The sequence below is a fragment of the Herpailurus yagouaroundi genome, unplaced genomic scaffold (assembly GCF_014898765.1).
Source record: "Herpailurus yagouaroundi ecotype Mexico unplaced genomic scaffold, PumYag 139, whole genome shotgun sequence".
Lineage (NCBI taxonomy): Eukaryota > Metazoa > Chordata > Mammalia > Carnivora > Felidae > Herpailurus > Herpailurus yagouaroundi.
In genome coordinates this window covers 24,552,575-24,578,013 of record NW_024412394.1, presented here as the reverse complement: position 1 = coordinate 24,578,013, position 25,439 = coordinate 24,552,575, and the positions used below count along the sequence as shown (strand labels likewise).

General features: G+C 36.2%; 1 protein-coding gene across 17 annotated transcripts in view; it reads left to right on the top strand.

Moving 5' to 3' along the window:
* KHDRBS2 (KH RNA binding domain containing, signal transduction associated 2) overlaps nt 1–25,439 on the top strand; it is a 645,642-nt gene that overhangs the window by 276,844 nt on the left and 343,359 nt on the right. The window lies entirely within an intron of this gene.

Below are 25,439 nucleotides of genomic sequence, written 5' to 3'. Positions count from 1 at the left end.
ATCTTACTAAGACTATGGTTTACTATCACTGAAGCTTGCTTTGTTGCTGTTATAAATCTTGGCTTTCTGTAATCTTTTTCCACCCCAGACAATTTCAAGTTTTTTTGCATTTTTATACAATTCTCTCAAAACTAATGCTATTTTTTTTAATTTTAATTTTTCCAATATATTCAGTGTTTCTAACCATAGCATTACAGTAAGTGGAGTCCCAATATGTAAAAAAATAAATGATTGTAAGGTTTTCAATTTTATGTCATCAGCTTAATAAATAAATTTCCTTAGTGATCCTCCATTCATGGAAAATAGTATATTACCTATCTGATGAAACTCTGGGTATATTTAACCAGTTTTAAACTTTAAACTAGAAATTACTGACCCATTAACTCCACTAATTAGGCTGAAACCTAATTTGCATGTTCTTTAAGGACTTTGCCCTTCAGTTGCTCATCTGCTTTTACATTTCACTAATCATTTAAATTGACCTTCTCAAATAAGGTGACCAAAACACAATGAGCTACACCAATAATATTGTGACTGATGCAAAAAAGAAGGCTTACTTCTCAAACACCATACATCATTCTTCATACATAAATGTTGTTACTTCTCCAAGCAATATTCCTTTTGAATTGTTTTAAATTTATTTCTTTGTATATCAATTAAACATGCTTCTGAAGAACTTTAGATAAGTTAACAGTTTTTTTATAATAACCAGATTCATTTTTATTTTTGCTATTGAAGGACCATATGTTCCCAATTTAGGAATCATTTGAAAATTGTTACATCTGTAATTGATCATTTAGAAGGATACTGATTAAGTCTCACAAATCTGTATGATATTTGATTTGAAACTTCTATCTCTCTTCCCCTTCCTTCCATTATTCCATACCAAGTTTGCAGTAAGTCTCTCAGTTTAATTCTAGAGCCCATTGTTGCTTGTTCTTTAACAATAGTGTGATTATCAGGGATAGTTAAAAGTATTGCGTTTCTGTTCCAAATCTAATCAATTGATACCTTGTTGGAATCCATGTTGGGAATGACTCTGATTCTGACGTTGCATTTGAAATTAGCAGAAAAAAATTTAAGATCAATTAGTGATGTTTACTATGGTCTGTACCTGGGAAGATGGTAACATTTTTGCTATAACTGTGCTGTCACTCGATCTAAATGAGTTTTGTGCTTTTAAGCCAGAACTCACAGTAAGATGTTTTACATCATGACTCAGCACACACACATAGGTACACAAGCACATACACAATTGTGACAGGTTGAATGTTGCCTTCTAAAGATGTCAACATCTTAATCCTAGAACCTTAATTACATAGTAAAAAAGACTTTGTAGATTTAATTAGGTTAAAGATCTTAAGATGGAGAGAATATGCTGGATATCCATATAGGCCGAATGTAATCACTAATGTCTAAGAGGAAGGTAGGAGAATCAGTTAGAAAAAATATATGTAAAGATGGAATGAGGAGATCTGAAGATAGAATCAGAGGTTGGAGATCAGCTTTAAAGATGGAAGGAGGAGGGGCGCCTGGGTGGCTCAGTCTGTTCAGCTTTCAGCTCAGGTCATGTTCTCATGGATCCTGAGTTCAAGCCTGCATCTGCTCTCAGCACAGGGCCAGCTTGGATCCTGTGTCCCCCTCTCTATCTCCCCCTCCCCATTGCTTGCACGTGTGAGCGCTGCAGGCACATGTGCTCACTCTCAAAGATAAATAAACGTTAAAAAAAAAAAAGAAAGATGGAAGGAGGAGCCATAAGCCAAGGAATGCAAGCATCCTATAGAAACTGGAAAAGCAAAAAAACATTTCTCCCCTAAAGTCTCCAGAAGGAATGTAGCCCTGCTGATACATTGATTTAGACCTCAAGAAATATAAGACCTTAGTGACCTCAAGAAATATAAGAGAATAAATTTGTATTTTTTTAAGCCAGTAAATTTACGGTAATATGTTAGAGCAATAACAGAAAACTAATTCATTAATATGTAATCAAAGAAAAGTTTTATCAGATGATACTTACTAAATGTGTATACTTCTTTCTCAAATATTAATATATGACATACTCTTTGATATTATTATTCTATTGTATTTATTGTGTTACACTTTTCTTTTAAACTAAAAAAAAAGGTCTCCTTATGTAAAACAGGGGCACTCAGACCAGTGATCACCAACTGACCTAAGTAAGATCTGCACTTGAAAAACATTGGTCTAACTTTATTTTCTTTTCATTTTTTGTTATAAATCCTAATGAATCTTAAAATTTATTATAAATCTTTAATTTTATATCCATAAGGTTTACACTTTTTAAATTAATATAGTTTTTAAATGTTTATTTATTTATTTTGAGAAAGAGAGAGAGAGTACTCACAGCCAGGGAGGGGCAGAGAGAGAAGAGAGGAGAGTCCTGAGCAGGCTCTGCACTGGCAGCGTAGAGCTGGACTCAGGGCTCAGTCTCAGGAACTGTGAGACCATGACCTGAGCTGAAATCAAGAATCAGACGCTTAACCAGCTGAGCCACCCAGGCACTTCATAAGTTCTACCACTTTTTTAAAAATGGCACCATTTTTTCAGTTTTTAATTCTTAGCATTCAGTCTCTGCCTATTAAAATGTACTTTCAAAGTCATGTATCTCAGGGGCGCCTGGGTGGCGCAGTCGGTTAAGCGTCCGACTTCAGCCAGGTCACGATCTCGCGGTCCGTGAGTTCGAGCCCCGCATCGGGCTCTGGGCTGATGGCTCAGAGCCTGGAGCCTGTTTCCGATTCTGTGTCTCCCTCTCTCTCTGCCCCTCCCCCGTTCATGCTCTGTCTCTCTGTCCCAAAAATAAATAAACGTTGAAAAAAAAATAAAAAATTTAAAAAAATAAATAAATAAACAAAGTCATGTATCTCATTTTACAAGCATACCTGCTATAAATGCAAATATTATGGATCAAATCATTAGGTCTAAAAGATGCATTTAGTTATTAAAAAATAGTTTGAAGTATTAATTTGCACAGAAACCATGCTACATGATGACAAGAGTGTTGAACAAAATTATTATAAACCTTATAATGATGGATCATATGTTTTAGAGAGAATTAAAAACTGCTTTTTTTCCCCAGATATTTTAATTCTCTCTAGCTTTTAAAAATTTTTTTAAAAATGTTTTAGTATTTATTTATTTTTGAGAGAGAGACAGAGTGTGAGCAGGGGACAGGCAGAGAGAAAGAGAGACACAGGATCCCAAGCAGCCTCCAGGTTCTGAGCTGTCAGCACAGAGCCTGACAGGGGGCTTGAACTCAGGAACTGTGAGATCATGGCCTGAGCCAAAGTCGGTTGCTTAACTGACTGAGCCACCCAGGCACCCCAATTGTTTCTAGCTTTTGTTTATATTTTATTCCTATTACAACTTAGATATACATCCACTTGGGCTCAGCTATAGTTTCATTGATGTTTATCTTGCTTTTGTCTTTGTTATTAATGAGAAAATAATTTGAAATAATGTCCTTTAATTTCCACCATATTATAAGGAGTATTTAATCTTTAATTTTATTTTTGTTTTTTATAATGAACATATGATTTTATATTTTATTAATATAAAGTTTTTGTCAAATAGACACCACAGCAAGTTTAATGGGCAGAAAAAAAAACTCAAAAAAGAAAATATATCTTTCCATGGTTTAATAGGTAGATTGTCCTGAAATGGCCTTAAAATTCAGTTTGTTTTAGTATTACTGAAACCTCCTTGGGCTAATGATTTATTTTTCTGATGAGTTGATTGACTGAAATCAGTGCAATACGTAAAATAATTTTAAAAATATTTGTAATTTTTTTTTAAGTTTTATATTTGAGAGAGAGAGACAAAGAAAGTGCGAGCAGGGGAGGGGCAGAGAGAGGGAAGACTCCCAAGCAAGCTGCACCCTTTCAGCATGAGCCCAATGTGGGACTCGATCCCATGAACCATGAGATCATGACTTTCAAGAGGTGGTTACTTAACCAACTAAGCCACCCCGGAGCCCCCCAAAATATTTGTAATTCTAACTACTTTCAAAACTAATTGTGAAATTTAAGAGAGGTCCTTCCTTTGAGTTCATAAGTGCAACATGTGCGTAGAGTATGGAAGAGAGTATGGAGAAAACATCTTTAAGTTATGTCAACATTGATGCTCATAATAATGAGGCTTAACCACATTTTAATTTATAGAAGAGGTTTTACACATAAGTATTAATGTAGCAAATGCCAATTTCAGTAACTACACAAATTTAATTGGAATTAATTGGCATCCTTTTTGGAATCTTTTTATGAGATTGCTTGTTTGCTAATAGAGAAAGAAAATATTGCATTTGTAGAGACTGTTAAAAAAAAGTCACTCAAGAATGCGTTTATTTGGTAGGAGGTGATTGATCTTGCTGTAATGGAAAAGGGAACTGTAGAAATTGGTGGCCATTTACCCCAATGTGAATGAGTCCAGTCATGTTCTGGGCCTATTTATAGGTTTAGTTCAGTCTTTTTTTTTTTTTTTTTTCTTAAATTAATGAAAAACTTTCAAATTGATCTGTAATTTGCCATATAGATGTATAAATATAAAAAGTTCAGAAACAAAATAAATGAGAAGAATTAGTCAAGGAAACAGAATTTGGAAACATAACTAAGTCTAAATCTGGTTAGATATAGTTTAAAAATAAATATGTACATGCATGTTTATATCTAAAGGCAGGATGAAGTTATACTTACATGAATCAATAGCAATTGGTATGATTTTGAGGTGAGTTTTGGCATATGATAGGTCAAGAGAAGGAAAAGGATGTTGATTCTATCCTGTACTATGCAGATTAGACTCTTTTAGGAGCATAAGAAACAGCAACAAGTATATTATGGATAAAATTTTGCCAATGAAGTATGATTACAAAATTGTTGTTTGAAATACTTATTCACGGAATTAAACCAATTGCTTTTTACTCTTCAAAATTGCCTCAGTTAAACTGCTTTAATGAATTTTTATTTCAATCATGGCCTTTCAGAATGCTGTATTCAATGAGTCTCCTTCATTCAGGTTTTGAATTTAATATATTGAAGAGAAAATATACTTCATTTCTAGTGCCACTGTATGCATAATAATTGAACTGAAGTTAATCTACACCTATAATTCAGTTTTAAAATGAATTATGATTAACACATCTTTATACTGTTTGAGTTACTTTGTCAAACATTAGTAAACCAAGCATATTGATTCTAGTTGATTTTAGGCTCCAACTTCTGTGTCCAAAGCATTTTTCACAGACATTTTTTGGAACACCTAATTCCTCCTGAATGTGCTATTGTCATTGTCTCTCTGTAATACTATGCATGTCTTGTGGAAGAGTACTCTTCATCTTTGGAGCATGGCAACCGAATATCATTGGTGCTTAGGAAAAGAACATATAACCTGGGTTGGGAGTTAGTTTGGGAGAAGGCTTTGAGAGAATGTCCTCCAGAGGTAGTGATATATGTTGTCTCTAATTATACTCTAAAGGACTTTATTGAGGATTAGGAGGATTCATAGCTAGTTGAACCCTAAAAGCACTAAGTTAACAGATAGGTGTTAAGTTGGAAGAAGGTCCTAAATTGAGGCAAGACAATTTTATCAGTGGATTGAGATGGGAATGTCAATAACATGTTCACCAAATTTGTAAGACAGAGAACTTGGGGAGAAATGTTTGGGACAAATAAGTGTAGATAAACTTGAATAATATACTGCATCTGATTCTTTCAATCAAAAATTTTAACAGCTAACTTCAAAATATCAATGATATTACTTCAGAACATTCATGTTCACATACATGTTCACATACATATGTGATAGCTCTAAAGGTGTCCATTGACTAGAAGTTAAAGAGGAGTCAAAGATGGGACAGCCTATATTAGCTGCTATTTATGTGCCTTTTCACTCAAGACCAATGAGATGATAATTACTGTCTCTCTACTGTGATAAAATAATACTCAAAAAATGTACACAGTTTTAAAAGCTGTATTTTAAGAGGAATGTTAGCAAACTAGAACTCATCAGAATGAGTCCAGGATTGTGACAGGTACAAAAATATGGTCTAACTTAGAAAACAAATGATGGAAATACTTTAGGTTAAAAATATGTGTGTACATGTTTATTTTCAAATTAAAAGACTATCATAATGGGGGTGCCTGGATGGCTCAGTCAATTAAGCAGCCAACTTTAGCTCAGGCCATGATCTTGCGTTCCGTGAGTTCCAACCTCAGTCGGGCTCTGTGCTGACAGGTTGGAGCCTGGAGCCTGGAGCCTTCTTCAGATTGTGTCTCCCTCTCTCTCTCTGCCCCTCACCCACTCGCACTCTGTTTCTCTCTGTCCTTCAAAAATGAACATTAAAAAAAAAAGACTATTATAATGAAGAGATACTAAAGTTGAGTGTGACACATGAGAACAAAAACCGCAGTGTATGGAAGTTTAATTTCTAGATTTCAACTCAGTTTGGAGAACTTTATTAAAAATGAGGGTCTTTTGGATTGGAGTAAGTTACTTTCTCAAAGGGAAAATATTTCCATTTTGTCGTCTACCAACCATTCTTTGATGTAATACAATTCAAAATATACGTTTTAAAAAAAAATTGTTTATTTATTTATTTTGAGACAGAGAAGAGAGAATACAAGCAGGGGAGGCTCAGAGAGAGAGGGAGAGAGAGAATCCCTAGCAGGTTCCACACTGCCATTGGAGGGCCCAACATGGGGCTTGAACTCATGGACAGTGAATTCATGACCTGAACCAAAATCAAGAGTCAGTTGCTTAACTGACTGAGCCACCCAGACACTCCTACAATTCAAAATATAGAGAGAATAGTTTTCTAATAAGAAGCCAAGGGTGGGTGGTGGAGATTTTTAGCAACCTTGATTATAAAAACATTTAGGAAAAGAGATATAATAACCAAATACACACTTACAACATAAAACTAAATTGGATGCAGAGATATATTTAGTGATTTTTCCTACTCATTTTATATATATAGTACTTTTATCATAGTCTTGACATCAGTATCTTCATTAGCCAATTTTGGGGTCATCTAAAAGCTTTCCTTAGCAGATCATTTTCATTTTCATGTAAATTATTTGTGACACAGAACTTTCTGAATGTCTAATTGAAAATTTCACCCCAAATCACACATGCCATTTAATAAAGCATTAAAACATTTTTAACATCTGTCCTGTAAGCAGATTAAACATGATAGTATTGCTTTTAAAAGTATTTTTTAAAAAAACTGTTTACATAGTCAACTGAGGTGTCATATCCCCAGAAAAAATTATACTTGTGCTCAATTGCTTGGTGTCCTTTCCTTTTTTAACTAATATTATTAGGCTACCTATAATATCTTAAGCTAGTGTGCCTTGATGGAAGTCTTTATAGACTAATGTTCCTTTCACAAACAATAGTTTTTTTTTTAAGTTTATTGTTTTATTTTGCAAGAGAGAGAGAGAGAGAGGAACAGAGATAGAGGGAGAGACAGAGAGCCCCAGACAGGCTTTGCATTGTTAGCCTGAGTTAGCCTGAGTTAGCCTGATGCCAGGCTTGAATTCACAACCCAGGTAAGATCATTACCTGAGGGGAAATCAAGAGTTGGATGCTTCAGTGACTGAGCCATCTGAGTGCCCACAAACAGTAGCTTTGTGTTTAAAATGAAGCAGTTAGGAGTGCCTGGGTGGTTCATTCCACTCTTGGCTTAGGCTCAAGTCCTGATCTCAGGGTTCGTGAGTTTGAGCCCCACATCAGGCTCTGAACTGACAGTGCAGAGACTACTTGGGATTCTCTCTCTCTCTCCCCCTCTTTCTGCCCCTACCCTGCTAGTGTTCTGTCCCTCTCCCCCCACCAAAATAAAATAAACTTAAAAATAAAATAAAATAAAATAAAATAAAATAAAATAAAATAAAATAATAAAATAAATCAAATAAAGCAGAGCAAATAATAGGGGGCATGGGTGGCTTAGTCTGTTAAGTGTCCAATTCTTGATGAGATGAGTGTCCATCTCAAGTCATGATCTCAGGTCTTCATCTCAGCGTCATGAGTTCAAACCCTGTGTTAGACTCCATGCTGCGCACAGAGCCTACTTAAAAATAAGTGAGTAAATAAATAAAAATAATATAAAAAATAAAATGAAGTAATTGCTAAAGCCCCATATAATATGTGAATTTGAAAGACATGGATTTAAGGCATTTAGATACGTAATTGGCAGGGAAGAGGGTGGTGAGTCAACTGAAAATGAGACAGATACAATTTTTTTATACATTGCTGATTTTCTTCCTTTGAATTGTGGTACTAATTAACTTCACCCTCCTTGCATATCTCCAGGTATCCTTCTGTAGGGTAGAGAATTAAAGTCCAACTCCCCAGTAGGGGTCACAGGACCTCTATGCTCAGATTCAGCCTAACTCTTCAACATTAGATCATGTTGCACTCCATGCATATCTGCCCAGTTACACTTGGCAGGAGCTTTTGCTGTTCCTGACACAAGTGCATGGTTTTCTGCATCCATGCCCTTGCTGCTGATTAAGGCTGACCATCTAATTTAGTGTCCAAACCTGACCACATTTGAGATGAAAGGAGGTACTATTAATTATTGGGCAAAGACAATGGTATAAACATGGTTTCTCCCAAGGCAAACATATTATAGTCATGAGATTCTTTCTCCTTAACCTACTCCCTCATCATTTGCAAATCTCAGTCATCCTTAAATTCTAGCTGAACCAATGACCTCTTCCTTAATACTTTGTAGACTATGAAAGTAGACCTTAAATGTGTTGAAATGTAAAGCAAAAAGTCACTTTAGTTTGAATTACTTTTCTTCTAGTGTTCTGAAATATTATATTAGTGTTTTTTTTCCCTTGAAAACTGAACAATTGTTACCGTTCTAATCATCTCAGTTAATTGTACCTTTTGCATTATGTTGGACTACTTTCACGCAATTCAAGGACAGTCCCTCCCCTCACCCAAAGAGACAACACATATGCACTTCAAAAACATCTCTCCCAGTTTTAAAGTTTTTACCATGATCTACAAAGCCCTATAGTAGTTGTCTACATATTCCACTTCACATCTCATTTGCCTCCACTTTATTCTCTATGAGCAAGCCACACTGGCTTTTTTTTTTCTCTGTTCCTCACACATGACAAAATTTTCCTGCCTAAAGACATTTTCTCTTATCTTTAATTTCTTCACAATACCTCTCCCACCTACCCACTCTTCCTTTGGCTTTGTGTAGATAAGCACCTTCTCATTACTCAGCACTAAACTCAGAGAAGCCCCTTGACCACCTTATCCATATAATACTCTGTTCATCTGGTTCTCCAACCCTTGTCTTTTGTTTAATTTATTACAATTATAATTTAATATACATATATGTATATATATATACATATAATACATAATGCAATATGTGTGTGTATATAATATACAATATATATGTGTGTATATATGTATGTGTATATATATAATTATATATATATGTAATAATTATATCCCTTTATTATTTGACTTCTCCCACTAAAATGTAAGCAGACTGGCCTCAGTTGCTGCTGTGTCCCTACATTTTAATTATGCTCCCACAGCAGAGAGGCTCAGTAAATATTGCTGAATGAATATGTATGCCCAATAGTAAACTTGCATAACTTTTCTTCTGACTTCTGTCACTTGCAAGAATTTATTTTGTACAAATGCTTTATCTGTCCATGTAAACAATGAGCTCTCTAAGGTCAGAATTTACTCCCCAAACTTGTATAGCACAGTGCCTTCACATGAAAATGCATCTTAAATGTTTATTAGTTAAATCAACATATATGTTTGTAATTACTTAGAACACAACCATCAATGCAGCCTTTCCAGATACCTATTTTTCAGAAAAAAAATCTGTTTCAAAAGGAGAATTAACAGATTTCCTTTGACCAGAGGTGGCCTCTGGAATAAAAGTAAATCACTGTCAATCACTCATCCCAAACAGGGTCTTTAAGATGGGGACGGGTATACCTTTGGAAAACTCCTCTTTGCAGAATTAAGAATGCTTGAAAGTTAAGGTCTTGTTAGAATTCCTTATTAGAAGGTCTTTTTAATATTCTTATGACCACTGAGAGGAGGGCCTTGAAACATATCCAGTAACTCTCTTTTAGCACACTAAGAAGAGTACCTTTTTTGCTAAAGGCCATGGCCTTCCTGCCAACTAGTTCTTCCAGTAGCTAACATTGAGATAAATAGCAAAACACCCTGCAGGTCAGAATCCAGCCTCAGGCCTGTCCTACTTATTTTTATGCTATAGGATAAGATATGATTATCAATATGGGCTTAACAGTTATCATTGAGCCACATGTTTGAGTCAGTTCATTTTCTAAAATTTTGTCTGGTTTATTTAAAGAATCCTTTGTTTCCTTAAAAGTCAAAATGCAGATAATGTTAACCTATTGTGAGATATAAATATATCATAAGTAAGAAAAACGGTAGTATAATTCCAGAACATTGTGGATAGTCAGTATATGTTCTTTTGTTCTGTTTTTGGCTGAGTCTTTAAGTAACAACGTTAGCACCAAGGCAAGACAGTTGAATATATACCCTCACTTCAAAAAATAATGTGCAGTAAAACCCTGGATTGTGAGTAACTAGTTCTATGAGTGTTCCATAAGATGAGCAAACATTTCTAATAAATTTTAACTTGATAAACAAACAATGTCTTGCAATAGAAGTAGTTAGTATGTGATGCTGAACGTCGCATGATCACAATTGCGCCAATGGTTCCTGAAATTCGCTTCAATATACGAGTGTTTTAGATTATAAGCATGTTTCCAGAATGAATTATGCTCTCAAACTGAGGTTTTACTGTATATGGTTTTTTTGTGGTGGAAAAGTGGAGGGCAGTCATAGACCTTCTCTTTTTGACTTATGTTCTCTAGACATATCTGTCATTGCTGACTGCTACTGTTACAGACACATTTGCTGTTGGGCTAGCAATGGCAGGGAGGGGGCTAACCTGAGAAAAGACTGGATTAAAACTTTGCAAACTCTAGTATTTTTTTTTAATATACAGTATCTTATCAGTGGTATAGGACTAACCCTAGTTCCTTACAATGATTCTCCTTTTCCCTTCCGTTTACTCAGCATCCAAAGATGTTTGTTACACTGAGGTTAAAAAAAAAAAAAGAGAGTGAGTTTAGGGGCGCCTGGGTGGTTCGGTTGTTAAGCGTCTGACTTCAGCCTAGGTCATGATCTCATGGTTCGTGAGTTTGAGCCCCGCGTCTGGCTCTTTGCTGATAGCTTGGAGCCTAGAGCCTACTTCAGATTCTGTGTCTCCCTGTTCCTCCCCCACTCATACTCAGTCTCTCTCTCTCAAAAATAAGTAAACATTGAAACAAAAAGAAGAAATGAGTCTAAACCTCATTTAAACATAGGTAGGGGATGGGGCGCCTGGGTGGCTCAGTCGGTTAAGTGGCCGACTTCGGCTCAGGTCACGATCTCGCGGTCCGTGAGTTCGAGCCCTGCGTCAGGCTCTGTGCTGACAGCTCAGAGCCTGGAGCCTGTTTCAGATTCTGTGTCTCCCTCTCTCTCTGCCCCTCCCCCGTTCATGCTCTGTCTCTCTCTGTCTCAAAAATAAATAAACGTTAAAAAAAAAAAAAGATAAACATAGGTAGGGGATGATGGAAAGATTTTTAGATAATAGCATGAAAAGAACACTTGTTGTCAATGTTGGTGAGGGAGAAGTTCCTCTCTTAGAAAGATCTTTTCTGGGTGATATGAGGCAAGCTATGCACCAGCAAATATAAAGTGTCATGAGGAGCCCGAGTCTGGGTCCATAGCTCCTCCTTCTGAATACTTTATCCACAAAAGTGATTTCACAGATTTTAAGAAAACAAAATTGCAAAAGGGCTTTCCATACACAAGAGAAATTTTGTAGTACCTCCAGTTTTACACATTCAATTTCAGATTGATGGTAAACAATGGTGCTTGAAAGTTAGTTATAGAAGGGCACTACAGCCCTCCTTCCATGTGCTCTAATGCTTACATGTTTTGGGTGTCTCTAGTTTGGGATTTGTATTTTGTAGCACTGACAGAACATTCTGTAAGTCTGTAAAAACAAAGCAGAGATGAATTCTTCAGGAAAAAATATATGTATAAAATTAGCATTTACTTACTACCACTTTGCTCTGAGACATTATCGAATATATTTTTGCTAAGACAGTGAAGGATAGAAAGAGAAAATGATTATGTAATAAGATACTGCAATATCCAAGAGATCAAATTCCTGTCTCCCATTCCCCCTGGGAAGTATTTATTATCTGTGTAACAAAGCTTAAGTGTTCATTTGATTAAAACAATTAATACAAAAGTATATAGACATTATACATCTTATTAACATTTAGATAGGATCTAAGAAACATCACTTAAGTATATGCTTTCCTCATCCACCTGCACCCCTCCCATCTCTCACACGCACTCTGCCCACACACATACACACAAGATGCCTATAGAAAAACATACTCCATGTTTAAATGGATCCATGGAACCAAATATCCTGATGGAGGATTCAATCAATATTAATAATATAATTCCAAATATTTATGATATAATATTATTGAGAAGATGTTACTGTTAAGATTCTATGGAGCAATTTTTTCTGCATTGCTGGCTGTGTGAAGTCTAGATAAATATATGTGATCTGAACCTTGCAAGAAAAACAAAGAAACACAGGGATTTGAAAGAGGATGATGATTTCAGAGAAAGGTGAGGATTTTTTAGTGATTGGAGAATAGTGTCTGCAAAGGAGATGGCAGAAGAGGTAACTGATGAGCTAAGCCAGTGCCAGATTAAAAAGGTCTGCAATGCCATGTTCAAATTGTTGCATTTTAGGCAAATAGCGTATGGGTAGAGAGTTGTAAGCAGGAACTAATATGATCCGGAAACCCTTTTTTTCAGAAAGCTAAAAGTGGCAACAATAAATATTCTTCTCTGATGGCATTTATTGACCTTGAATCTATGCTGTAAATTTGGATGCCCTTTCACACTGATACCAGGTATATTCTAGTCAGTGGTTAGCCACTTTATGGGTCCTAATGATGTTTGCTTCTCAGTCTGGTTGCTTGATGAACAGTATAATGCATTTGTTCAAAGTAAAGTCTTCCATATCATATCTTCAAAGGCCAAATTGATCTGTCTGCTGCCATTGCATTTCCAGTGGGCAGCGTCTCTACAACTCCGCGGGAACTTCTTCAGCAGCTTTTGTGGCCTTTCTGCTGTGGTTCTTGTTTTCTCTTCTCTGTCTCTAGTCACTCCAGCACGCTCGGTCAAAGCTGTTTTGGCATCTCCTTGTTGTGTCCTCTACAAACGTGTCTGGTTGTGCAAGATGTCCTTCCCAAAATTGATATGCCACCTCTAAATTTTCTTTCAGAACCAGGCATCTGGCCTATTGCTCCCTGCCAGCTTGGACTCATTAGTATTTGCTTTTCTGTTATTGGTTGGCAGTGACGACTTGCCCTTTCAGCATCACGAGGCTGGAAGCAATTCTGGCAATATCTATCAGGGTAAAGATGGCTTTGCTGAGATCCCCTTACCCAATTCACTAGCTGTTTTCACTTCTTCATTGGGGAAATGTAATTAAAACAAAATTTCCCAGCCCAGAAATCCTTTCCGCAAAAGTAGTAAAGAAAACACTTTTATTATTGAATAAGTATTAAGCCAGAATGTGATGGGCATCACAGGCAATTCCCTAAGAGCTTGCAAACATAGAAAGGAATCTCACTCTTTTATGCATCCAGGCAGATACAACCCATTACATACTTGTTCGCAACATAAACAGTAACTCATCCTCAATAAGAAGACTTGACAGCACCATTTGTCGCAGAATTCATCCTTTTACCTGGTTATTGGGGTGATTAGTGTTAGCCAATTGGCTTCATCCCAGGGAACAACAGACTTACTATATTTTTATGATGAGAGGTTGTTTGGCACCTTGGAGCAAGGACCTACCAAAGTTAGGCTTCTGCCTCCCACAGAAACTGGGAAGTAGGAATGTTATCTATCATGATGTTTATGTTTCAAAGAAATGGCTTCCAAGGCCTTGAGATGTATATTTCTAGGTAATAAAGTTAACAATAGGCCTATCTAGCTTCAAAAGGATTTATGTACATTTCAAAGAGAGGAAGACCTACCTACAATTACAAGTTTTCTAAAGTAAGTGCTTTGAGAAAAAGGATGGAAGGAAATCAATTACCAACAGGGCGAAGTAAGCCTCTTAAAAGCCTCTTCCTTTTAATTTGTATTTGTTCTTACCTTAGAAGTCACATTTTTTAAAACCATACAATTTTTGTGTCTGCATTTTTTCTCCTTCACTGCTTCCTAAAATGTGTTTATTCAAGTGTTCATGTTTCTCTTCCTGCAAGTCAATTGGCTTATGTTCAAATAGCATATGTTGAGATGTTCTGCTTGATTTTCTTGACTATGGGTGCTAGTATTGTATGCTACTTTTATTTGTCAGCTTAGATAGGGTTGTTGAAATTGATTAAAGTGATGAAGTCCTTTAAATACTGAGTGGAAGACAGAGGGATTTCCACCCTAGTGGGCTTCTGGTCCCTGGTTTTCCTGGTTTCTCTTGGCCTCAAAGGCAAGGCATGCCTAGCCTACTTTTTGGTTTCTTCTCAGCTTCTGAGGTCAAGCAGAACCAGTACTCTGCCATGTCCTCAAAGTGCTCAGATCTCTGAGTACAGACACTTCCGAGGATCCATTCCCTCTTTCTGTCTCACCACTGGGCTCCAACACTGTTCTACAAGTGCTTTCACATCCCCTGAACAGTTCCTCTGAACCTGAATGGAGCCCATTTATATCCAGTTGAATTTGGAAAAGAGTCTAAAGAAGCATATTTACGTAATTGTATTCCCAGATTGTTCTATTCCCACAAAACAAATGTTTGTGAGTACCTTAATTACTAAGCAAATGATTTTTTTTGATTTTTAAAAAATTTTATTTATTTATTTTGAAAGAGAGAGAGAGAGAGACAGCAGCGGAGGGGCGGAGAGAGAGAGAGGGAAAGAGAGAATCCCAAGCGGGCTCCACGCTGTCAGTTCAGAGCCCAATGTGGGGTTCAGTCCCATGAACTGTGAGATCATGACCTGAGCAGAAATCAAGAGTTGGACGCTTGACCCACTGAGCCATCCAGATTCCCCATTAGCAAATGACTTTTAAATAAAATACAGAGACACAAGCCACTCTTTCTTGTGTTAATTCAGGACAACCTGTTAACCTTATAGGTTCCATTTGGTCAAGCTTGATTGCTTTATTTTCCTTGAATAGTGAAGTAGGTCTTTTATTGTGTCTAGACACTCTTTTCACTGTTTCAAATAGCACACTTTCATAGTTTGAGAAGCTAGACCATTCCTGTTGTAACATAGAATGTATGATTCGATTGTCCTGATTTGAGATTCATTCTCTCTAATAAACCCTCAACTACCAAACTCAGGCATAGGATATATTCTGGCACTATCCACTTCTGTCCTTTTAAAATCCTGACCTACTTGAAAAAAATACCATCCTTGGGTCCATCAATGTTTCTGGTTCTTCACTCTTCATGAATCTAGATGATGTTAACAGAGAACAGATTCCTTTCCCGTTGTTGACAGTTTGGAGTATGGATAGCTGTAATCTGTAATAGTTCTTGCCACTATCAATTCAAGAGGGCCGGAATTTGTAAATGAAGGCAATAAAAGCCTGAGGGGTGTGCTTGAGGATCAAACCATTGCTTCTCTATCATGTATTTATGTACCTCCATTTGTAGAAAAACCCTTTGTGTGGATAAATTTTGGACAACTAATTTGTAGTAGCATAAAAGAATTTCCACATATGTGTATTTAAAATTGCTTTTAAATTGACAATTCAGACAAATCCCATTCAGACCACGGTATAAATAATAAATGTGTGTTTATGTGAACTTCTTGATGGTGAAAGCTGTGCAGACAATAGACTTATTTATTCCTGAAGATTTATGTTAAAAGAAAGTTCCCTGGAGCATTAAGAAAAAGCCTGCAAAAAGCACTCTAGTAAATTATAACTCTGAGGATAAAATATGACAAAAATAATTGCTAATGTAAAAACCACAGTGTAAAACTTGAATGTACTCTATATTATATGTTTTCAACTTTTTAAAAATTCCTGTCACTGACAGAACTACTTCTGAAAGAATAATGGGATTTTTGGATACACTAACTCTTTCGATTTATATATGTTTGAATATTGTTTTGAATCCTGGGTATTTAGCATAATAGTATTTAGCAATAGTCATATTTAATTAGTGCCTACTATGTTATTACTATCATCATTTTACAGGTGAGGAATTCAAAGGCTGAATTAGTAAGGTCACTTGCCCAAGTTTTGCACCATTAATTGGAAGAGCTGGGATTTTAACCCCGGCCATCATGAGCTGTTAAGTATCATGATATGTGGCCTTTCAATGTTATATGGTCCATGTGACATACTGTAGACAATACATTTGTGGTTCATTTGAAAGTTAAAATTCAAGGAATTACATGTGGTGAAGTTAATTTTTCCTTATCTTTCTAAAACACGTGAGCTCTTTGGCCTAGAGTAATTTTCAAATATACATTCTCTTAAAGTTATACATTTAAATTAACTTAATAATAAGTAAACCAGCATTGAACGGATGCACTCTTCCTTACATCGAGGCAACAGTTAATTTGAAACTTTTATAATTATATTCTTTCAAGTGAATTTAATGCTCATAAAAAAACAGCCATTAACATAAGAGTGCACTTTATAGTCAGGCAGACTAAATTCGAATCTCTTACATATTGAATAATTGCAACCAAGTTTCTTAGCTCCTCTGAGAGAAAACCTTTAACTTTTTCTGAGGGTTTTTAGTATGCCCGACACTGTACATGAGAGACCTTGAGTTTACTTGTTTTGTAGATGAAGAAACTAAATCTCAAAAAAAATTTAGTACTTTTCTATTATACTACAGATAATAAATATCAGAGCTGTTAGTTTAAATTTAGGTCATTCTGACTCCAAAATTCTTTTTTTTTTTAACTTTTCATTACATTCTGCTGCTTCCATTACCTACCTCAAGGGGTTCTATGAGGATTAAATGACATAATGTGTATAAAATACACAGGAGCAGCTTCATTGTAGATACTGAAAGAGTAACATGAATTGTTTCCATTTTGAATTTTCCTAGTAGTGTATCTTAGAAGATACTCTATTTGGAAAGTAGTATTTTCTACTACTAATGTCTTAAGTAGCAGAATGAGGATAGCTGTGAAGGAAAGTCACATGGTGAGTCATGAAACTTTAAAACTATGAGAAACCTTAGACATCATCATATCTAATGTTGTCTATTGTCTTCTGTTTAGTGAGCTTGTAGAATATTCTCTTACCCAGAACTTTTATATATAAACAGGTCTAAATTTGGTTGACATGGTTGAATGGCATAGAGGAGAATCATTTTGCACCAAGGTGGTCAACCCTCAGAGCTGCATAGAGCACAATTTGAAATTTTTTTCTCTAGTAACTTTCTCTTCTTTTACATATGAAGGAAGCCACAAGAGCAAAATACCTGCTAAAATTTGCAGTTGGTGGAGGAGCCATGGCTAGAAGAGATGTTATACTCAACACCTTCTAAGTCTTGGTCCCATGTGCTTTCTTGGACCTAGGGCTACATAAAAGTGTCTACAGAAAAACAGTGCTTGGTACTTGTTCATAGTATTTTTGAAATATTTGTTCTTATACATAGAAAACAATACAAAAATGTATTTCAGTCTCTAAGATGGAAGCAATTGTCGATAAAATATTACTGTAAAGTTTTTATCATTGGAATCTTCTCTATGGACTCTAAAACTTTCTAAGCTTCATTCCTTAGAGAGCAAAGAGTAAGCACTGTACTTATACAGCTATTTGATTCTCCTGAAATTGGAGTAGCCTAGTAAAAACCAACCTAATTGCCAATCCCATTATACAGTAAGGTAGCAAGCCATAGGAGGGACTAGATAGGAGGGGCTGTTGTAAATAAGTTTGCTTATTCTAACTTGTTTGTGACTAACACCACAATACTCTTTTGAGTTATAAACTTCTATTTTATTTACTTACCCAGACTATGTGCTTGTAATAACAGAACAAATACTTGATGTGGTATAAACTGCAATTGCAAAATCATTTGCTTACAAAATAAATTATCATTGAGTATACATATATGATCTATACATTGTTCATTAATAGGAGACATTGAATGTAATAATCATTTGGAGATAGTTCTCCTAAGCCGAAAATAGTCATGTTAGTAAAGATAGATTACTACATTCCAAGGTCTCAGGACAATAAATGGTTGAGCACTTAAAGAAAACCTTAGCCTGAGCAGTAAAGATATGGTTTGATGACAGAAGAAAAATGCAGCATGATTTTCACCCTAAGTAATTCATTCAATGAGAATTTATTGAGTATCTTCCTCAGGTTCTATCAGATACACTTATATATGAAGGGTAATTTGGGAGATGAGAAAATGTTGAAACAGATATATATAAAGATAAATTGTGAAATATAATGAAGATGCTGTAATTGATCTAGGAACAAAATATTTTACCAAAATCATAAGTAAGTTCACGTAACTATGAAAGCATTTATAAAATGGTAAAATCTCTCTTTACCTACGGGTTTTTGATTTGAAAGTTATTCGATAATTTTTTTAAAGTAGAAAGGAAGTATAAAAATGTAAATTACAATAACAATGACAAATACAGCAGGTATAAACAAGTTTGGGAACAAATACCACTGATTCATGGTTTATAAAACTTGGAAAGCAGGCAGATTATTATAGACATTAGCTTCACTATTTTATGGGGGAATAAATATTTGGCAAATCTGTTGAGTCAGTTATGTGGTTGAGACTAAAGACTACTTCAAATGTGACTAAATATTTAAGAGAAACAATATAACATATATATAACATATATGTGATACCACATATATACATCTAGATGAACACATAGTTTAAAAAATGATGGATAGTACATCAACTCAGTTACTCAGGTGTTCTCTCTGCTGGTGCTGTTGGTAATGGGATGCCTTTCAGGAGATACCAGAGGGACAAAATAACCCAAATTCTGGAGTAGCATAGCGGAGGATTACATGGTCTACCTCATGTTGTGAGCAATTTATAACATATTTTTTAAATTGCCCAAAGTAGGTGAATACTTCTTAGTTTAACAAAATGGAAACATTTTCTTTCACTAGAGTCTCGTGTGTGTGTGTGTGTGTGTGTGTGTGTGTGTGTGTGCACGCGCGCAAGAGAGAGAGAAAGAGAGAGAGAGAAAGAAAGAGAGATTCCAAAGGGTCATTCCAAGTAGCATATGGTGATCACCACGGTGACTTCTAAAGAGAGTAGGGTCAATTAACTGATATGCCCTTTATGTCATTGAGCTCCATAATAAGTTGGACATGTACAGTTGGAAATTAGCAGTCACTAACTAAATTACTCTGGTTAATAGGGGTGAAAATAATTTGAAATTTCCTAGGAAATTCCACGTGGGAAGAAAGAATAATACAAACATTAGAGACAGTAAAGAAAAAAATTGAACTGTGTAATGAAGCAGGAAAGGAACTTGTGACAATGAGGATTTTTTGAGTTTTCCATAATGAGATTATCAATGTGACCTCTTTGCTTTGTACCCCTCTGCTATTTCAAATGAAGTCTATGCCACCCATAAATAATTTTAAGAGTGGATATTTTAGATTATTTTAAGAAATTTTAAGTTTTACATTAAAATTGACAATTGGCAGGGCACCCAATGTGAGTGCATTGGGCTCTGCTCTCACAGCATGGAGTCTGCTTAGGATTCTCTCTCTCTCTCTTTCTCTCTCTCTGTCTCTCTCTGCCCCTCCCCTATTCATGCCCTCACTTTCTCAAAATAAATAAATAAATAACTCAAAAATAAATAAAAAAATACATAGATAGATAGATAGATAGATAGACAGATAGATAGATAAAATTGACAGTTGGCAAATCCAGGGATCAAGTGGCTGGACTTAGGACCACAACACAAGGGGACATCTGATTCTCTGTCCTATTTGGGGGAATTTTTCATTAGCCAACATGATATATCCACTTGCAAGCTGACTTAAGCCCTTATTCCAGACAATAATGTGGGTACAGAGGGTCCTAACCACCCTGCCCCTGCTATTGGACAAGCTATGCAGGAAAATAGAGAATGATGCTTCATGAAGTACATTTGTCTTAGGAATACAATATGAATATCCATGAGAAGTTGTATGAACTAATATGAGCTCAATCTTAAAAACTTTGGGTGGGGGCGCCTGGGTGGCGCAGTCGGTTAAGCAACCGACTTCAGCCAGGTCACGATCTTGCGGTCCGTGAGTTCGAGCCCCGCGTCGGGCTCTGGGCTGATGGCTCAGAGCCTGGAGCCTGTTTCCGATTCTGTGTCTCCCTCTCTCTCTGCCCCTCCCCTGTTCATGCTCTGTCTCTCTCTGTCCCAAAAATAAATAAACGTTGAAAAAAAAATTAAAACAAAACAAAACAAAACAAAAAAAACTTTGGGTGAATGCCTTGTTTGGAACTGATGGTTGCAAACAGAGGGTTAGTTATAAACAGTGTGGTTGGTGCAGGATCACTAGCAATTTTTAGGTAAGTCATTCATAAAGTAGGGGCTGAGTACTGAGAACCTTGAAAATAATGGTTTCACCCATTACATACATACAGCTACTAAGGAATCAACACCTTTTGGGAGAGGGAAGAAGAAATTCATGGCAGATGTGCTTAGTGTATAAGGACCTGTAATCTTCCGTAGGATACCCTGGACATGGGACTTAATACCAGGACATTGCTGGGAGACCACTGGCCATGATATTCCCAAAATTATACAGACATATCCATGGGAATATCTGGATGTATAAAATGTTTACTTACATTGAACATACCTATACCAGTACATACCTGTAGTGATTAGGAACTTGACCTTTGATATGAAATTACCTGGATTCTAATCCAACCCCATGATTTATAGTCTGTGTAACTCTGGACATATTTCTATCAGTCCCCTCATCAGTAAAATGAAGCAAATAATGTTATGTAGCATAAAGTAAAGTTGTGCGTACAGAATTAGATAATCTATGGAAGGTACTTTGCATACCCGTGACCTAAGAAGCAATATTAAAATTATGACTTCAATTCCATTACTATTCTTGTATAGAGATACTTGAGGAAACACTGAAAATACTAATAGTCTATCTTAAATTGTGTGGTTGTTGATATCTTTTAAAATATTTGTACTTTGGGGATTTTTTCAAGTTTTCTTCAGTGAACATGCTGTTTTGAATTAAGAGGAAAATTTTCTAATTGTCAAATTATTTCCCAGTCAAAAGCATTCTTTTGTGGAAGATAAAACACAATTGATAATTCCTAAGAGAAAGTTTCCTTAAAAATCCTTTTAACAATTAAACACATGAATGCAATTCAAATTAGACTCTATTTCGTGCCATGCTATTCTCTATAAAATAACTGGTGAAAACTGATTATGTTTTACTTATATTTTACCTTAGGGTATAACATGGGAATAGAATGTTTGGGGATATATAAAACTAGATTTGATATTTGTAATGACTTTGTTTTGAATTTCTTATGTTTAGCAACTAATAATTGTAGTTGAAATAATTAGCTCATGATACCTTTGTAATAGCTGAACATCACAAACCATGTTCTGAAGGTCAGTGGTTAAAGTAAATGTCCTCAATGGAATAAATGTACCTTTTTCATAGAAGATTAAATAATATCAACTGAGTGCACAGTCTTTTAAGCAGAAATCTGAATCACATCAAGCCAATTCACCTTCCAGTGTGTGCATCTTGCATTCTTTTAACTTATTCCCTGTGCCCTTTTCTTTGCTTTTATTAGATGTAGATTCACTCTTCTGTAATGTTAACTTCGGAATAGCATATGTCAATTTACACTCAAGATTTTTCTAATATTTTTAATTTCTTAATTTTTTAAATTTTTTATTTATATACATATATAGTATTTTTTTTTACACTTCTTGCTATTTGTTCCCTGTTCTATCTAGTGTAACTTGCTAGGGTACAATGCTCTTTGTTATAAAACATGGAAAAGATATCGGGCAGAAACATGAAAATACTACTCACTGCCCCATTCACAATCAACTTATAAGATAATGAATTTACTGCAAAGGTAAACTTTTCTTTTTTTCAAAATATATTTGGAACTCTTGTTTAAGAAATACTTCAAGAGATTGTATTAAATTACTGTAAATGTACTCCCTGGTCTCTAGACACTTGTGTTATTCAGGATGGCTGTGATGTCTGCCCACATTCAAATGAAACTTGGAGGTTTATGTTATAAATCCAACTGGAGGTATAGTATTGTTTTTGAAAATAAAATTTAAGCGTTCTGGAAGACATTGGCTAGCTATTCACCAAGATTAGATTTAATAAATAAGTATTATTTTAACTAGCCCTGAATGAGGACTGAATGCAGAGACAGCTAGTTGTCATCCAGTATCCATTCTCACTTATTTCCATCATAAATGGAACCCTCACATTTTAGTCTCAAGGCTACTCAGCCTGAAACCACAATTATAGCTTCCATAGCATCCGGGGCCACGGTGTAAGTACACTTTTCCCAAAGAAATGTGACCAGAAATGACGTATGAAACGTCTGGCAAATGTCCTTGAGAATAAGATTTTTGCTGTCTGCATTTTCTTTCTCTTTTCCCTGGAGTGGAATTTAGAAGTGATTATAGGCAGCCTTCTTCATCAGCACACAGGAGAGCAACATCTTAGGGGCTGCTTGAGTTCAGAGAGGAGGAACCAGGATCTCTGGATGAGTGAAGAGATGAACCATCTATTCCTCTAGCTGCTTATAGCTTAGACTCTTACTTGAGAAAGAAAGAACTGTTCTTCATGTGTAAGTCACGTTTACTTTGGTCTCTGTTGGAACAGTCAGACATTATTTCAAATGCTACTTAAAATATAAGAAACAATATTCATTATTAAAATAAATTGGTGGAGCATTTTTAGTGTACAAATGTTCTTCAATTTTCTCAAAAGTCACAAAATCCTATGACCTCACTATTATTATATAAGTCTCACAGATAAAGAAACTAAAGCTTGGGGATTTCTGCTCTATCAAAAGTTACCCTTGGCTCAGTCCGTTGAGTATCCAACTCTTGATCTTAGCTCAGGTCATAATGTCACAGTTTGTGGGATCAAGCTCTGTGCTGACAGTGTGGGGACTGTCCGGGATTCTCTCTTTCCCTCTCTCTCTGCCCCTCTCCTGTTCTCTCTCTCTCTCTTTCTCTCTCTCTCTCTCTCTCTCCCTCTCTCTCTCTCTCTCTCACTGTCTCACTGTCTCACTCTCTCACTCTCTCTCTCTCTCAGAGTAAATAAATAAACTTTAAGCAAAAAAAGTTACCCTAATACATGAGTTCAAACATAACACACCTGGAAGATAGAAAGCTTAGTTTTGAAAATAACCAGTAGTAGCTCACAATAGGTTTTGCTGTGTTAACTTTTCTCCTTTAAAGTCTTTATCATTGCTAACACCTACCTTACTGGATCCTGCCTGGAAATCTAATGCTTGACCTCCAGGAAGTTGCTTAATATCTAAGGACCTCAGCTTCCTCATCTGCTTGTATAAAGGGGGATTGAGGAGGTGAGAGGCAAATGTGCTTTTTAATAGTACGTTACATTTTGTTCGTGAACATCAGCCTGATGGCTCAACTGCAGAGATACCTAGTTAGGCTCACTTTATTTGAAAACCTTGAAAATAAGTATCATAATTTTTGGGGTGCCTGGGTGGCTTAGTCAGTTAGGCGTCTGACTTCTGCTCAGGTCATGATCTCTGAGCTGTGCCGACAGCTCAGAGCCTGGAGTCTGCTTCAGATTCTGTGTCTCCCTCTTTCTGCCCTTCCACTACTCGCACTCCATGTCTCTCAAAAATAAATAAACATTAAAAATTTTTTAATGAGTATTATAATTCATATACAAATGCCACACCTCTTAGTATTAAATGTGGCTAACAAGTAGTCCTTAATACCCAGTGGGAAATCAGCTTAGGAAGTATGGAGAAAGGGGCAGTATGAAGAATCCTCTGATTTACCCACCTCAGCACCTAGGTACAAATGAAGCTGACCCCAGAGATAATGAGCAGCTTACCTCCCAGCAGAATCCAAAGAGGAAAGAAATGTGAACTATACCCCATGAGTGTGTAGTTGTTCAGGCAATCGCTACTTCTCCCTAAACTGAGAAATGGGCACTAAGAAAACCCCTTTAAGTAAAAACTCCTAGTTAGAGATAGGAAGTGTGCTTAGGAGGGGTTCCTGGGTGGCTCAGTGGGTTAGGCGTCGCACTAGGCTCAGGTCATGATCTCACGGTTTGTGAATTCGAGCGCCCATCAGGCTCTGTGCTGACAGCTCAGAGCCTAGAGCCTGCTTCGGATTCTCCGTCTCCCTGTCTCTCTGTCCCTTCCCCGCTCATTCTCTCTCTCTCTCTCAAAAATAAACCTTAAAAAAAAAAGTGTGCTCAGGGACACTTGGAGAGTAGATTATTAGGCTGAAAGGTGTTACTGTTAGATTTGAGTGGGTGGGGCTGGACAGAAAAGCAGGCACACTGTCCTATCTCTTTCATGAGCTTCCCTGTATTGAAATGATGGAAGTTTCTTTTTTATTTTTTTTAAGATTTTTTTAATGTATTTTATTTACTGTGAAAGAGTGAGAGCATGAGTGGAGTAGCAGCAGAGAGAGGGAGGGAGAGAGAGAATCCCAAGCAGGTTCCACACTGTCAGCACAGAGCCTGACTGGGGACTCGATCTTATGAATGGTGAGATCATGACCTGAGCTCAAATCGAGAGCTGGGCGCTTCACCAACTGAGCCACCCAGGAGCCCTGAAATGATGTTAGTTCCTAGTCAGATAAGCACATGAACATGGGTCATACAGTTACTTATTGGAAATCAATAGCAAATTTGCCTTTATTTATCCAGTTTAGGTCTGTCCATGTTACTTTTCTAATTAATCCCCAAGTAAAGCTAAAAATTACTTGTTAGTTTTTATCATTAGATATTTAGTGCAACAACTACAAGTTTATTGGGGATAGGAGTCAAGAAAAGTAAAACATAATTAATATTATTTATGTTCACATTTTAACCGAAATTCTGCTTCCTTGAAACCCTAGAAAAATACAAATCTGGTTGCAAAAGGTGCCAGGTTTGAATCCCAAGTTTGCTGAAGCTGCTTAACATCTTTTAAACTCAGCTTCCTAATCTGAATTGTGAATAATGTGTAAGGTTATTGTGAGATTAGAGATGATACACATCAAATACCCGGCACACGTTAGCAAAGTATATGGAATTGTGTGCTGATTTGCTCTGCACCTGTGCTGTATTAATCGGGATACAATAATCGCTTG